The sequence below is a fragment of the Stenella coeruleoalba genome (assembly GCF_951394435.1).
Source record: "Stenella coeruleoalba genome assembly, contig: scaffold_408, whole genome shotgun sequence".
Lineage (NCBI taxonomy): Eukaryota > Metazoa > Chordata > Mammalia > Artiodactyla > Delphinidae > Stenella > Stenella coeruleoalba.
Genome location: NW_027646406.1, coordinates 157,202 through 169,865, shown reverse-complemented (window position 1 = coordinate 169,865; position 12,664 = coordinate 157,202). Strand labels below are relative to the sequence as shown.

Here is a 12,664-nt window from a genome sequence, read left to right as displayed (position 1 = left end):
ATTGCCAACAGACACTCGGGAGAAGTGTATGGTGTTTCCTGAAACATCTAAAAAACAAAGCAACAGAGCCTAGGGCACTTCCACTTATGGTCCTATAGCTTAGGGAAATAAAAATCAAAAAGACACAGCCACCCCAAAATTTGGGACGACTCTGTTTACAAGAACCTCTTTTACAGTACAAGTTCAACATCGCAGAAAGTGAAAAATGGATAAAGAAGTTGTGGTATTTACTTACAAAGCAATATCACTCAGCAATGAAATCTATGTCATCAGGCCCTTAGCAGCACAATGAGTGGATTCAGGTACGATGATTCTAACTGAAATAAGTCACACAGAAAAAGAAACATCATAAGATATCACTAATACACGGAATGTAAACTTGGCTACACAGGAACTGAATTACAGAACAGAACAGGGTCTCAAATTTAGAAAACCAACTTATGCTTGCTTAAGGGGAAAGGTGAGTTGGGGTGCTGCATAAAACCAGAGATTGAAATGAGCACAGATAAAGTTCCTTAAGCCAAATATGGAATAGACAAGAGCTACTCCTTGCTCAACGAAATGGACTCAACACCCCATATTAAATGCCTAAGAATGTACCTGACTATTAAGTATCTTAAAACCTATGGATTGCTATGTCTCCAAAAGAGAATCAAGCGTGTGTACAGGGGCATAAACGCAGCAGTGATAGGATTGGAGAGGTTCGGTGAGCAAATGAAGACCCTTTGAAGTCATATTGCATGGTACCCATTCCACGGGTTTCAACTACACAGGTTTAAGGTATTCTTCCTTCAGCCAAAACATGCATGTGGAACCTAGAGTATGATCAACCATGTGATCGGGAGACATGTTCAAATATGTCTCAGGTTTCATACCCTGGTACTCGGGTGCAACATTCCAGACGCTTTACTAACACTCTCCCCACTTGGAGAGTCAGTCCCTTTAACCTCCTGTTTGGCCCAGTTTGCAATTTCTGCGGAAGATGAACAGGAATAGCGAGAACCAATGAAAGACTAGCTGGAGGTGTCTGGACGGGCAAATTTAACTCTCATTTCCCACCAGGAAGAGGAATTAACCAAAGGCTCAGCGTGCCGTGCCGGAACCAGATTAGGGCCTGAAGCCATCCTGCGGTGTTGCGGCCAGGTCACAAGAAAGCGAGTTGAAGAAAGGAGCTCAGGGGCACTGTAATTCACAAACCTGCAGAGTTATAAATGACAGCTATCGTCCAAAAATATACTGAAGTAAGGCTGCCAAGAGGACTTGAAAGCGGGGCAGAATTGCAGCAAACCGATTTCAGGAGGTAGACTGGAATTGCATTGAAAGCATAGGAAAAGAGGCAGAACGTCCACAATGATGCACTTGGCCAAAAAGGGCGTATGCGTTTTTTCCTGAATATATTCAGGAAAAAACGCATACGCCCTTTTTGGCCAACCAAGCAAACTTGCAAATGAAATCTGCACCACAATGAAGTCTCACATCCCCCCAGTCAAAAGGGCCATCTGAAAAAAGTGTAAAATCCAGAAAGGCAGGACAGGCCATGGAGAACTGGGAGCCTTGTTATGCTGATGGGCGGGATGTAAATTGCCAACAGACACTGGGAAGAAGTGTATGGTGTTTCCTAAAACATCTAAAAAACAAAGCAACAGAGCCTAGGGCATATCCACTTATGGTCCTATAGCTTAGGGAAATTAAAATCAAAAAGACACAGCCACCGAAAGTTTGGGATGCCTCTGTTTACAAGAACCTCATTTACGGTACAATTTCAATATCACAGAAAGTGAAAAATGGATAAAGAAGTTGTGGTACTTACGTACAATGCAGTATCACTCAGCAATGAAATCTATGTCATCAGGCCCGTAGCAGCATAATGAGTGGATTCAGGTACGATGATTCTAATTGAAATAAGCCACACAGAAACAGAAACATCATAAGATATCACTAATACACGGAATGTAAACTTGGCTACACAGGAACTGAATTCCAAAACAGAACAGGGTCTCAAATTTAGAAAACCAACTTATGCTTGCTTAAGGGTAAATGTGAATTGGGGTGCTGCATAAAACCAGAGATTGAAATGAGCACAGATAAAGTTCCTTAAGCCAAATATGGAATAGACAAGAGCTACTCCTTGCTCAACGAAATGGACTCAACACCCCATATTAAACGCCTAAGAATGTACATGACTAGTAAGTATCTTAAAACGTATGGATTGCTATGTCTCCAAAAGAGAATCAAGCGTGTGTACAGGGGCATAAACGCAGCAGTGATAGGATTGGAGAGGTTCGGTGAGCAAATGAAGACCCTTTGAAGTCATATTGCATGGTACCCATTCCACGGGTCTCAACTCTCCAGGTTTAAGGTATTCTTCCTTCAGGTAAAACATGCATGTGGAACCCAGAGTATGATCAACCGTGTGAACGGGAGACGTGTTCAAATATGTCTCAGTTTTCGTACCCTGGTACTCGGGTGCAACATTCCAGACGCTTTACTAACACTCTCCCGACTTGGAGAGTCAGTCCCTTTAACCTCCTGTTTGGCCCAGTTTGCAATTTCTGCGGAAGATTAACAGGAATAGGGAGAACCAATGAGAGACTACCTGGAGGTGTCTGGACGGGCAAATTTAACTCTCATTTCCGACCAGGAAGAGGAATTAACCAAAGGCTCAGCGTGCCGTGCCGGAACCAGATTAGGGCCTGAAGCCGTCCTGCGGTGTTGCGGCCAGCTCAAAAGAAAGCGAGTTGAAGAAAGGAGCTCAGGGGCACTGTAATTCACAAACCTGCAGAGTTATAAATGACAGCTATCGTCCAAAAATATACTGAAGTAAGGCTGCCAAGAGGACTTGAAAGCGGGGCAGAATTGCAGGAAACCGATTTCAGGAGGTAGACTGGAATTGCATTGAAAGCATAGGAAAAGAGGCAGAACGTCCACAATGATGCTCTTGGCCAAAAAGGGCGTATGCGTTTTTTCCTGAATATATTCAGGAAAAAACGCATACGCCCTTTTTGGCCAACCAAGCAAACTTGCAAAGGAAATCTGCACTACAATGAAGTCTCACTTCCCCCCGGTCAAAAGGGCCATCTGAAAAAAGTGTAAAATCCAGAAAGGCAGGACAGGCCATGGAGAACTGGGAGCCTTGTTATGCTGATGGGCGGGATGTAAATTGCCAACAGACACTCGGGAGAAGTGTATGGTGTTTCCTGAAACATCTAAAAAACAAAGCAACAGAGCCTAGGGCACTTCCACTTATGGTCCTATAGCTTAGGGAAATTAAAATCAAAAAGACACAGCCACCCCAAAGTTTGGGACGCCTCTGTTTACAAGAACCTCGTTTACCGTACAAGTTCAATATCACAGAAAGTGAAAAATGGATAAAGAACTTGTGGTACTTACGTACAATGCAGTATCACTCAGCAATGAAATCTATGTCATCAGGCCCGTAGCAGCATAATGAGTGGATTCAGGTACGATGATTCTAACTGAAATAAGTCACACAGAAAAAGAAACATCATAAGATATCACGAATACACGGAATGTAAACTTGGCTACACAGGAACTGAATTACAGAACAGAACAGGGTCTCAAATTTAGAAAACCAACTTATGCTTGCTTAAGGGGAAAGGTGAGTTGGGGTGCTGCATAAAACCAGAGATTGAAATGAGCACAGATAAAGTTCCTTAAGCCAAATATGGAATAGACAAGAGCTACTCCTTGCTCAACGAAATGGACTCAACACCGCATATTAAACGCCTAAGAATGTACCTGACTAGTAAGTATCTTAAAACCTATGGATTGCTATGTCTCCGAAAGAGAATCAAGCGTGTGTACAGGGGCATAAACGCAGCAGTGATAGGATTGGAGAGGTTCGGTGAGCAAATGAAGACCCTTTGAAGTCATATTGCATGGTACCCATTCCACGGGTTTCAACTACACAGGTTTAAGGTATTCTTCCTTCAGCCAAAACATGCATGTGGAACCTAGAGTATGATCAACCATGTGATCGGGAGACATGTTCAAATATGTCTCAGGTTTCATACCCTGGTACTCGGGTGCAACATTCCAGACGCTTTACTAACACTCTCCCCACTTGGAGAGTCAGCGCCTTTAACCTCCTGTTTGGCCCAGTTTGCAATTTCTGCGGAAGATGAACAGGAATAGCGAGAACCAATGAGAGACTAGCTGGAGGTGTCTGGACGGGCAAATTTAACTCTCATTTCCCACCAGGAAGAGGAATTAACCAAAGGCTCAGCGTGCCGTGCCGGAACCAGATTAGGGCCTGAAGCCATCCTGCGGTGTTGCGGCCATCTCACAAGAAAGCGAGTTGAAGAAAGGAGCTCAGGGGCACTGTAATTCACAAACCTGCAGAGTTATAAATGACAGCTATCGTCCAAAAATATACTGAAGTAAGGCTGCCAAGAGGACTTGAAAGCGGGGCAGAATTGCAGGAAACCGATTTCAGGAGGTAGACTGGAATTGCATTGAAAGCATAGGAAAAGAGGCAGAACGTCCACAATGATGCACTTGGCCAAAAAGGGCGTATGCGTTTTTTCCTGAATATATTCAGGAAAAAACGCATACGCCCTTTTTGGCCAACCAAGCAAGCTTGCAAAGGAAATCTGCACTACAATGAAGTCTCACTTCCCCCCGGTCAAAAGGGCCATCTGAAAAATGTGTAAAATCCAGAAAGGCAGGACAGGCCATGGATAACTGGGAGCCTTGTTACCCTGATGGGCGGGATGTAAATTGCCAAGAGACACTCGGGAGAAGTGTATCGTGTTTCCTGAAACATCTAAAAAACAAAGCAACAGAGCCTAGGGCACTTCCACTTATGGTCCTATAGCTTAGGGAAATTAAAATCAAAAAGACAAAGCCACCCCAAAGTTTGGGACGCCTCTGTTTACAAGAACCTCGTTTACCGTACAAGTTCAATATCACAAAAAGTGAAAAATGGATAAAGAACTTGTGGTACTTACGTTCAATGCAGTATCACTCAGCAATGAAATCTATGTCATCAGGCCCGTAGCAGCATAATGAGTGGATTCAGGTACGATGATTCTAACTGAAATAAGTCACACAGAAAAAGAAACATCATAAGATATCACTAATACACGGAATGTAAACTTGGCTACACAGGAACTGAATTCCAAAACAGAACAGGGTCTCAAATTTAGAAAACCAACTTATGCTTGCTTAAGGAGAAAGTTGAGTTGGGGTGCTGCATAAAACCAGAGATTGAAATGAGCACAGATAAAGTTCCTTAAGCCAAATATGGAATAGACAAGAGCTACTCCTTGCTCAATGAAATGGACTCAACACCCCATATTAAATGCCTAAGAATGTACCTCACTAGTAAGTATCTTAAAACCTATGGATTGCTATGTCTCCAAAAGAGAATCAAGCGTGTAAACAGGGGCATAAACGCAGCAGTGATAGGATTGGAGAGGTTCGGTGAGCAAATGAAGACCCTTTGAAGTCATATTGCATGGTACCCATTCCACGGGTCTCAACTCTCCAGCTTTAAGGTATTCTTCCTTCAGCTAAAACATGCATGTGGAACCCAGAGTATGATCAACCGTGTGAATGGGAGACGTGTTCAAATATGTCTCAGTTTTCGTACCCTGGTACTCGGGTGCAACATTCCAGACGCTTTACTAACACTCTCCCCACTTGGAGAGTCAGCGCCTTTAACCTCCTGTTTGGCACAGTTTGCAATTTCTGCAGAAGATGAACACAAATAGGGAGAACCAATGAGAGACTAGCTGGAGGTGTCTGGACGGGCAAATTTAACTCTCATTTCCCACCAGGAAGAGGAAATAACCAAAGGCTCAGCGTGCCGTGCCGGAACCCGATTAGGGCCTGAAGCCATACTGCGGTGTTGCGGCCAGCTCAAAAGAAAGCGAGTTGAAGAAAGGAGCTCAGGGGCACTGTAATTCACAAACCTGCAGAGTTATAAATGACAGCTATCGTCCAAAAATATACTGAAGTAAGGCTGCCAAGAGGACTTGAAAGCGGGGCAGAATTGCAGGAAACCGATTTCAGGAGGTAGACTGGAATTGCATTGAAAGCATAGGAAAAGAGGCAGAACGTCCACAATGATGCACTTGGCCAAAAAGGGCGTATGCATTTTTTCCTGAATATATTCAGGAAAAAACGCCTACGCCCTTTTTGGCCAACCAAGCAAACTTGCAAAGGAAATCTGCACTACAATGAAGTCTCACTTCCCCCCGGTCAAAAGGGCCATCTGAAAAAAGTGTAAAATCCAGAAAGGCAGGACAGGCCATGGAGAACTGGGAGCCTTGTTATGCTGATGGGCGGGATGTAAATTGCCAACAGACACTCGGGAGAAGTGTATGGTGTTTCCTGAAACATCTAAAAAACAAAGCAACAGAGCCTAGGGCACTTCCACTTATGGTCCTATAGCTTAGGGAAATTAAAATCAAAAAGACACAGCCACCCCAAAGTTTGGGACGCCTCTGTTTACAAGAACCTCGTTTACCGTACAAGTTCAATATCACAGAAAGTGAAAAATGGATAAAGAACTTGTGGTACTTACGTACAATGCAGTATCACTCAGCAATGAAATCTATGTCATCAGGCCCTTAGCAGCACAATGAGTGGATTCAGGTATGATGATTCTAACTGAAATAAGTCACACAGAAAAAGAAACATCATAAGATATCAGTAATACACGGAATGTAAACTTGGCTACACAGGAACTGAATTACAGAACAGAACAGGGTCTCAAATTTCGAAAAGCAACTTATGCTTGCTTAAGGGGAAAGGTGAGTTGGGGTGCTGCATAAAACCAGAGATTGAAATGAGCACAGATAAAGTTCCTTAAGCCAAATATGGAATAGACAAGAGCTACTCCTTGCTCAACGAAATGGACTCAACACCCCATATTAAACGCCTAAGAATGTACCTGACTAGTAAGTGTCTTAAAACCTATGGATTGCTATGTCTCCAAAAGAGAATCTAGCGTGTGTACAGGGGCATAAACGCAGCAGTGATAGGATTGGAGAGGTTCGGTGAGCAAATGAAGACCCTTTGAAGTCATATTGCATGGTACCCATTCCACGGGTCACAACTCTCCAGGTTTAAGGTATTCTTCCTTCAGCTAAAACATGAATGTGGAACCCAGAGTATGATCAACCATGTGAATGGGAGACGTGTTCAAATATGTCTCAGTTTTCGTACCCTGGTACTCGGGTGCAACATTCCAGATGCTTTACTAACACTCTCCGCACTTGGAGTGTCAGAGCCTTTAACCTCCTGTTTGGCCCAGTTTGCAATTTCTGAGGAAGATGAACAGGAATAGGGAGAACCAATGAGAGACTAGCTGGAGGTGTCTGGACGGGCAAATTTAACTCTCATTTCCCACCAGGGAGAGGAAATAACCAAAGGCTCAGCGTGCCGTGCCGGAACCAGATTAGGGCCTGAAGCCATCCTGCGGTGTTGCGGCCAGCTCAAAAGAAAGCGAGTTGAAGAAAGGAGTTCAGGGGCACTGTAATTCACAAAACTGCAGAGTTATAAATGACAGCTATCGTCCAAAAATATACTGAAGTAAGGCTGCCAAGAGGACTTGAAAGCGGGGCAGAATTGCAGGAAACCGATTTCAGGAGGTAGACTGGAATTGCATTGAAAGCATAGGAAAAGAGGCAGAACGTCCACAATGATGCACTTGGCCAAAAAGGGCGTATGCGTTTTTTCCTGAATATATTCAGGAAAAAACGCATACGCCCTTTTTGGCCAACCAAGCAAGCTTGCAAAGGAAATCTGCACTACAATGAAGTCTCACTTCCCCCCGGTCAAAAGGGCCATCTGAAAAAAGTGTAAAATCTAGAAAGGCAGGACAGGCCATGGAGAACTGGGAGCCTTGTTATGCTGATGGGCGGGATGTACATTGCCAACAGACACTCGGGAGAAGTGTATGGTGTTTCCTGAAACATCTAAAAAACAAAGCAACAGAGCCTAGGGCACTTCCACTTATGGTCCTATAGCTTAGGGAAATTAAAATAAAAAAGACACAGCCACCCCAAGTTTGGGACGCCTCTGTTTACAAGAACCTCGTTTACCGTACAAGTTCAATATCACAGAAAGTGAAAAATGGATAAAGAACTCGTGGTACTTACGTACAATGCAGTATCACTCAGCAATGAAATCTATGTCATCAGGCCCGTAGCAGCATAATGAGTGGATTCAGGTACGATGATTCTAACTGAAATAAGTCACACAGAAAAAGAAACATCATAAGATATCACTAATACACGGAATGTAAACTTGGCTACACAGGAACTGAATTCCAAAACAGAACAGGGTCTCAAATTTAGAAAAGCAACTTATGCTTGCTTAAGGGGAAAGGTGAGTTGGGGTGCTGCATAAAACCAGAGATTGAAATGAGCACAGATAAAGTTCCTTAAGCCAAATATGGAATAGACAAGAGCTACTCCTTGCTCAACGAAATGGACTCAACACCCCATATTAAACGCCTAAGAATGTACCTGACTAGTAAGTATCTTAAAACCTATGGATTGCTATGTCTCCAAAAGAGAATCAAGCGTGTAAACAGGGGCATAAACGCAGCAGTGATAGGATTGGAGAGGTTCGGTGAGCAAATGAAGACCCTTTGAAGTCACATTGCATGGTACCCATTCCACGGGTCTCAACTCTCCAGGTTTAAGGTATTCTTCCTTCAGCTAAAACATGCATGTGGAACCCAGAGTATGATCAACCGTGTGAATGGGAGACGTGTTCAAATATGTCTCGTTTTCGTACGCTGGTACTCGGGTGCAACATTCCAGACGCTTTACTAACACTCTCCCCACTTGGAGAGTCAGTCCCTTTAACCTCCTGTTTGGCTCAGTTTGCAATTTCTGCGGAAGATGAACAGGAATAGCGAGAACCAATGAGAGACTAGCTGGAGGTGTCTGGACGGGCAAATTTAACTCTCATTTCCCACCAGGAAGAGGAAATAACCAAAGGCTCAGCGTGCCGTGCCGGAACCAGATTAGGGCCTGAAGCCATCCTGCGGTGTTGCGGCCAGGTCACAAGAAAGCGAGTTGAAGAAAGGAGCTCAGGGGCACTGTAATTCACAAACCTGCAGAGTTATAAATGACAGCTATCGTCCAAAAATATACTGAAGTAAGGCTGCCAAGAGGACTTGAAAGCGGGGCAGAATTGCAGGAAACCGATTTCAGGAGGTAGACTGGAATTGCATTGAAATCATAGGAAAAGAGGCAGAACGTCCACAATGATGCACTTGGCCAAAAAGGGCGTATGCGCTTTTTCCTGAATATTCAGGAAAAAACGCATATGCCCTTTTTGGCCAACCAAGCAAGCTTGCAAAGGAAATCTGCACTACAATGAAGTCTCACTTCCCCCCGGTCAAAAGGGCCATCTGAAAAAAGTGTAAAATCCAGAAAGGCAGGACAGGCCATGGAGAACTGGGAGCCTTGTTATGCTGATGGGCGGGATGTAAATTGCCAACAGACACTCGGGAGAAGTGTATGGTGTTTCCTGAAACATCGAAAAAACAAAGCAACAGAGCCTAGGGCACTTCCACTTATGGTCCTATAGCATAGGGAAATTAAAATCAAAAAGACACAGCCACCCCAAAGTTTGGGACGCCTCTGTTTACAAGAACCTCGTTTACAGTACAAGTTCAATAACACAGAAAGTGAAAAATGGATAAAGAACTTGTGGTACTTACGTACAATGCAGTATCACTCAGCAATGAAATCTATGTCATCAGGCCCGTAGCAGCATAATGAGTGGATTCAGGTACGATGATTCTAACTGAAATAAGTCACACAGAAAAAGAAACATCATAAGATATCACTAATACACGGAATGTAAACTTGGCTACACAGGAACTGAATTCCAAAACAGAACAGTGTCTCAAATTTAGAAAACCAACTTATGCTTGCTTAAGGGGAAAGGTGAGTTGGGGTGCTGCATAAAACCAGAGATTGAAATGAGCACAGATAAAGTTCCTTAAGCGAAATATGGGATAGACAAGAGCTACTCCTTGCTCAATGAAATGGACTCAACACCCCATATTAAACGCCTGAGAATGTACCTGACTAGTAAGTATCTTAAAACCTATGGATTGCTATGTCTCCAAAAGAGAATCAAGCATGTGTACAGGGGCATAAACGCAGCAGTGATAGGATTGGAGAGGTTCGGTGAGCAAATGAAGACCCTTTGAAGTCATATTGCATGGTACCCATTCCACGGGTCTCAACTCTCCAGGTTTAAGGTATTCTTCCTTCAGCTAAAACATGCATGTGGAACCCAGAGTATGATCAACCGTGTGAACGGGAGATGTGTTCAAATATGTCTCAGTTTTCCTCCCCTGGTACTCGGGTGCAACATTCCAGACGCTTTACTAACACTCTCCCCACTTGGGGGGTCAGCGCCTTTAACCTCCTGTTTGGCCCAGTTTGTAATTTCTGCGGAAGATGAACAGGAATAGGGAGAACCAATGAGAGACTAGCTGGAGGTGTCTGGACGGGCAAATTTAACTCTCATTTCCCACCAGGAAGTGGAAATAACCAAATGCTCAGCGTGCCGTGTCGGAACAAGATTAGGGCCTGAAGCCATCCTGCGGTGTTGCGGCAAGCTCATAAGAAAGTGATTTGAAGAAAGGAGCTCAGGGGCACTGTAATTCACAAACCTGCAGAGTTATAAATGACAGCTATCGTCCAAAAATATACTGAAGTAAGGCTGCCAAGAGGACTTGAAAGCGGGGCAGAATTGCAGGAAACCGATTTCAGGAGGTAGACTGGAATTGCATTGAAAGCATAGGAAAAGAGGCAGAACGTCCACAATGATGCACTTGGCCAAAAAGTGCGTATGCGTTTTTTCCTGAATATATTCAGGAAAAAACGCATACGCACTTTTTGGGCAACCAAGCAAGCTTGCAAAGGAAATCTGCACTACAATGAAGTCTCACTTCCCCCCGGTCAAAAGGGCCATCTGAAAAAAGTGTAAAATCCAGAAAGGCAGGACAGGCCATGGAGAACTGGGAGCCTTGTTATGCTGATGGGCGGGATGTAAATTGCCAACAGACACTCAGGAGAAGTGTATGGTGTTTCCTGAAACATCTAAAAAACAAAGCAACAGAGCCTAGGGCACTTCCACTTATGGTCCTATAGCTTAGGGAAATTAAAATCAAAAAGACACAGCCACCCCAATGTTTGGGACGCCTCTGTTTAAGAGAACCTCGTTTACAGTACAAGTTCAACATCGCAGAAAGTGAAAAATGGATAAAGAAGTTGTGGTATTTACTTACAAAGCAATATCACTCAGCAATGAAATCTATGTCATCAGGCCCGTAGCAGCACAATGAGTGGATTCAGGTATGATGATTCTAACTGAAATAAGTCACACAGAAAAAGAAACATCATAAGATATCAGTAATACACGGAATGTAAACTTGGCTACACAGGAACTTAATTACAGAACAGAACAGGGTCTCAAATTTAGAAAACCAACTTATGCTTGCTTAAGGGGAAAGGTGAGTTGGGGTGCTGCATAAAACCAGAGATTGAAATGAGCACAGATAATGTTCCTTAAGCCAAATATGGAATAGACAAGAGCTACTCCTTGCTCAACGAAATGGACTCAACACCGCATATTAAGCGCCTAAGAATGTACCTGACTAGTAAGTATCTTAAAACCTATGGATTGCTATGTCTCCGAAAGAGAATCAAGCGTGTGTACAGGGGCATAAACGCAGCAGTGATAGGATTGGAGAGGTTCGGTGAGCAAATGAAGACCCTTTGAAGTCATATTGCATGGTACCCATTCCACGGGTCTCAACTCTCCAGGTTTAAGGTATTCTTCCTTCAGCTAAAACATGCATGTGGAACCCACAGTATGATCAACCATGTGATCGGGAGACGTGTTCAAATATGTCTCAGTTGTCCTCCCCTGGGACTCGGGTGCAACATTCCAGACGCTTTACTAACACTCTCCCCACTTGGAGGGTCAGCGCCTTTAATCTCCTGTTTGGCCCAGTTTGCAATTTCTGTGGAAGATGAACAGGAATAGGGAGAACCAATGAGAGACTAGCTGGAGGTGTCTGGACGGGCAAATTTAACTCTCATTTCCCACCAGGAAGAGGAAATAACCAAAGGCTCAGCGTGCCGTGCCAGAACCAGATTAGGGCCTGAAGCCATCTTGCGGTGTTGCGGCCAGGTCACAAGAAAGCGAGTTGAAGAAAGGAGCTCAGGGGCACTGTAATTCACAAACCTGCAGAGTTATAAATGACAGCTATCGTCCAAAAATATACTGAACTAAGGCTGCCAAGAGGACTTGAAAGCGGGGCAGAATTGCAGGAAACCGATTTCAGGAGGTAGACTGGAATTGCATTGAAAGCATAGGAAAAGAGGCAGAACGTCCACAATGATGCACTTGGCCAAAAAGGGCGTATGCGTTTTTTCCTGAATATATTCAGGAAAAAACGCATACGCCCTTTTTGGCCAACCAAGCAAGCTTGCAAAGGAAATCTGCACTACAATGAAGTCTCACTTCCCCCCGGTCAAAAGGGCCATCTGAAAAAAGTGTAAAATCCAGAAAGGCAGGACAGGCCATGGAGAACTGGGCGCCTTGTTATGCTGATGGGCGGGATGTAAATTGCCAACAGACACTCCGGAGAAGTGTA

The 12,664-nt window shown here is 43.9% G+C and overlaps 1 long non-coding RNA gene across 1 annotated transcript in view; it reads right to left on the bottom strand.

The window, feature by feature from the left end:
• Positions 1 to 245: 245 nt before the first annotated feature.
• LOC307181135 overlaps positions 246 to 12,664 on the bottom strand; it is a 102,042-nt gene continuing 89,623 nt past the window's right edge. The window contains exon 4 of the long non-coding RNA XR_013825943.1: positions 246 to 317. This is a non-coding gene — a long non-coding RNA (uncharacterized lncRNA). The remainder of the gene's footprint in view (positions 318 to 12,664) is intronic.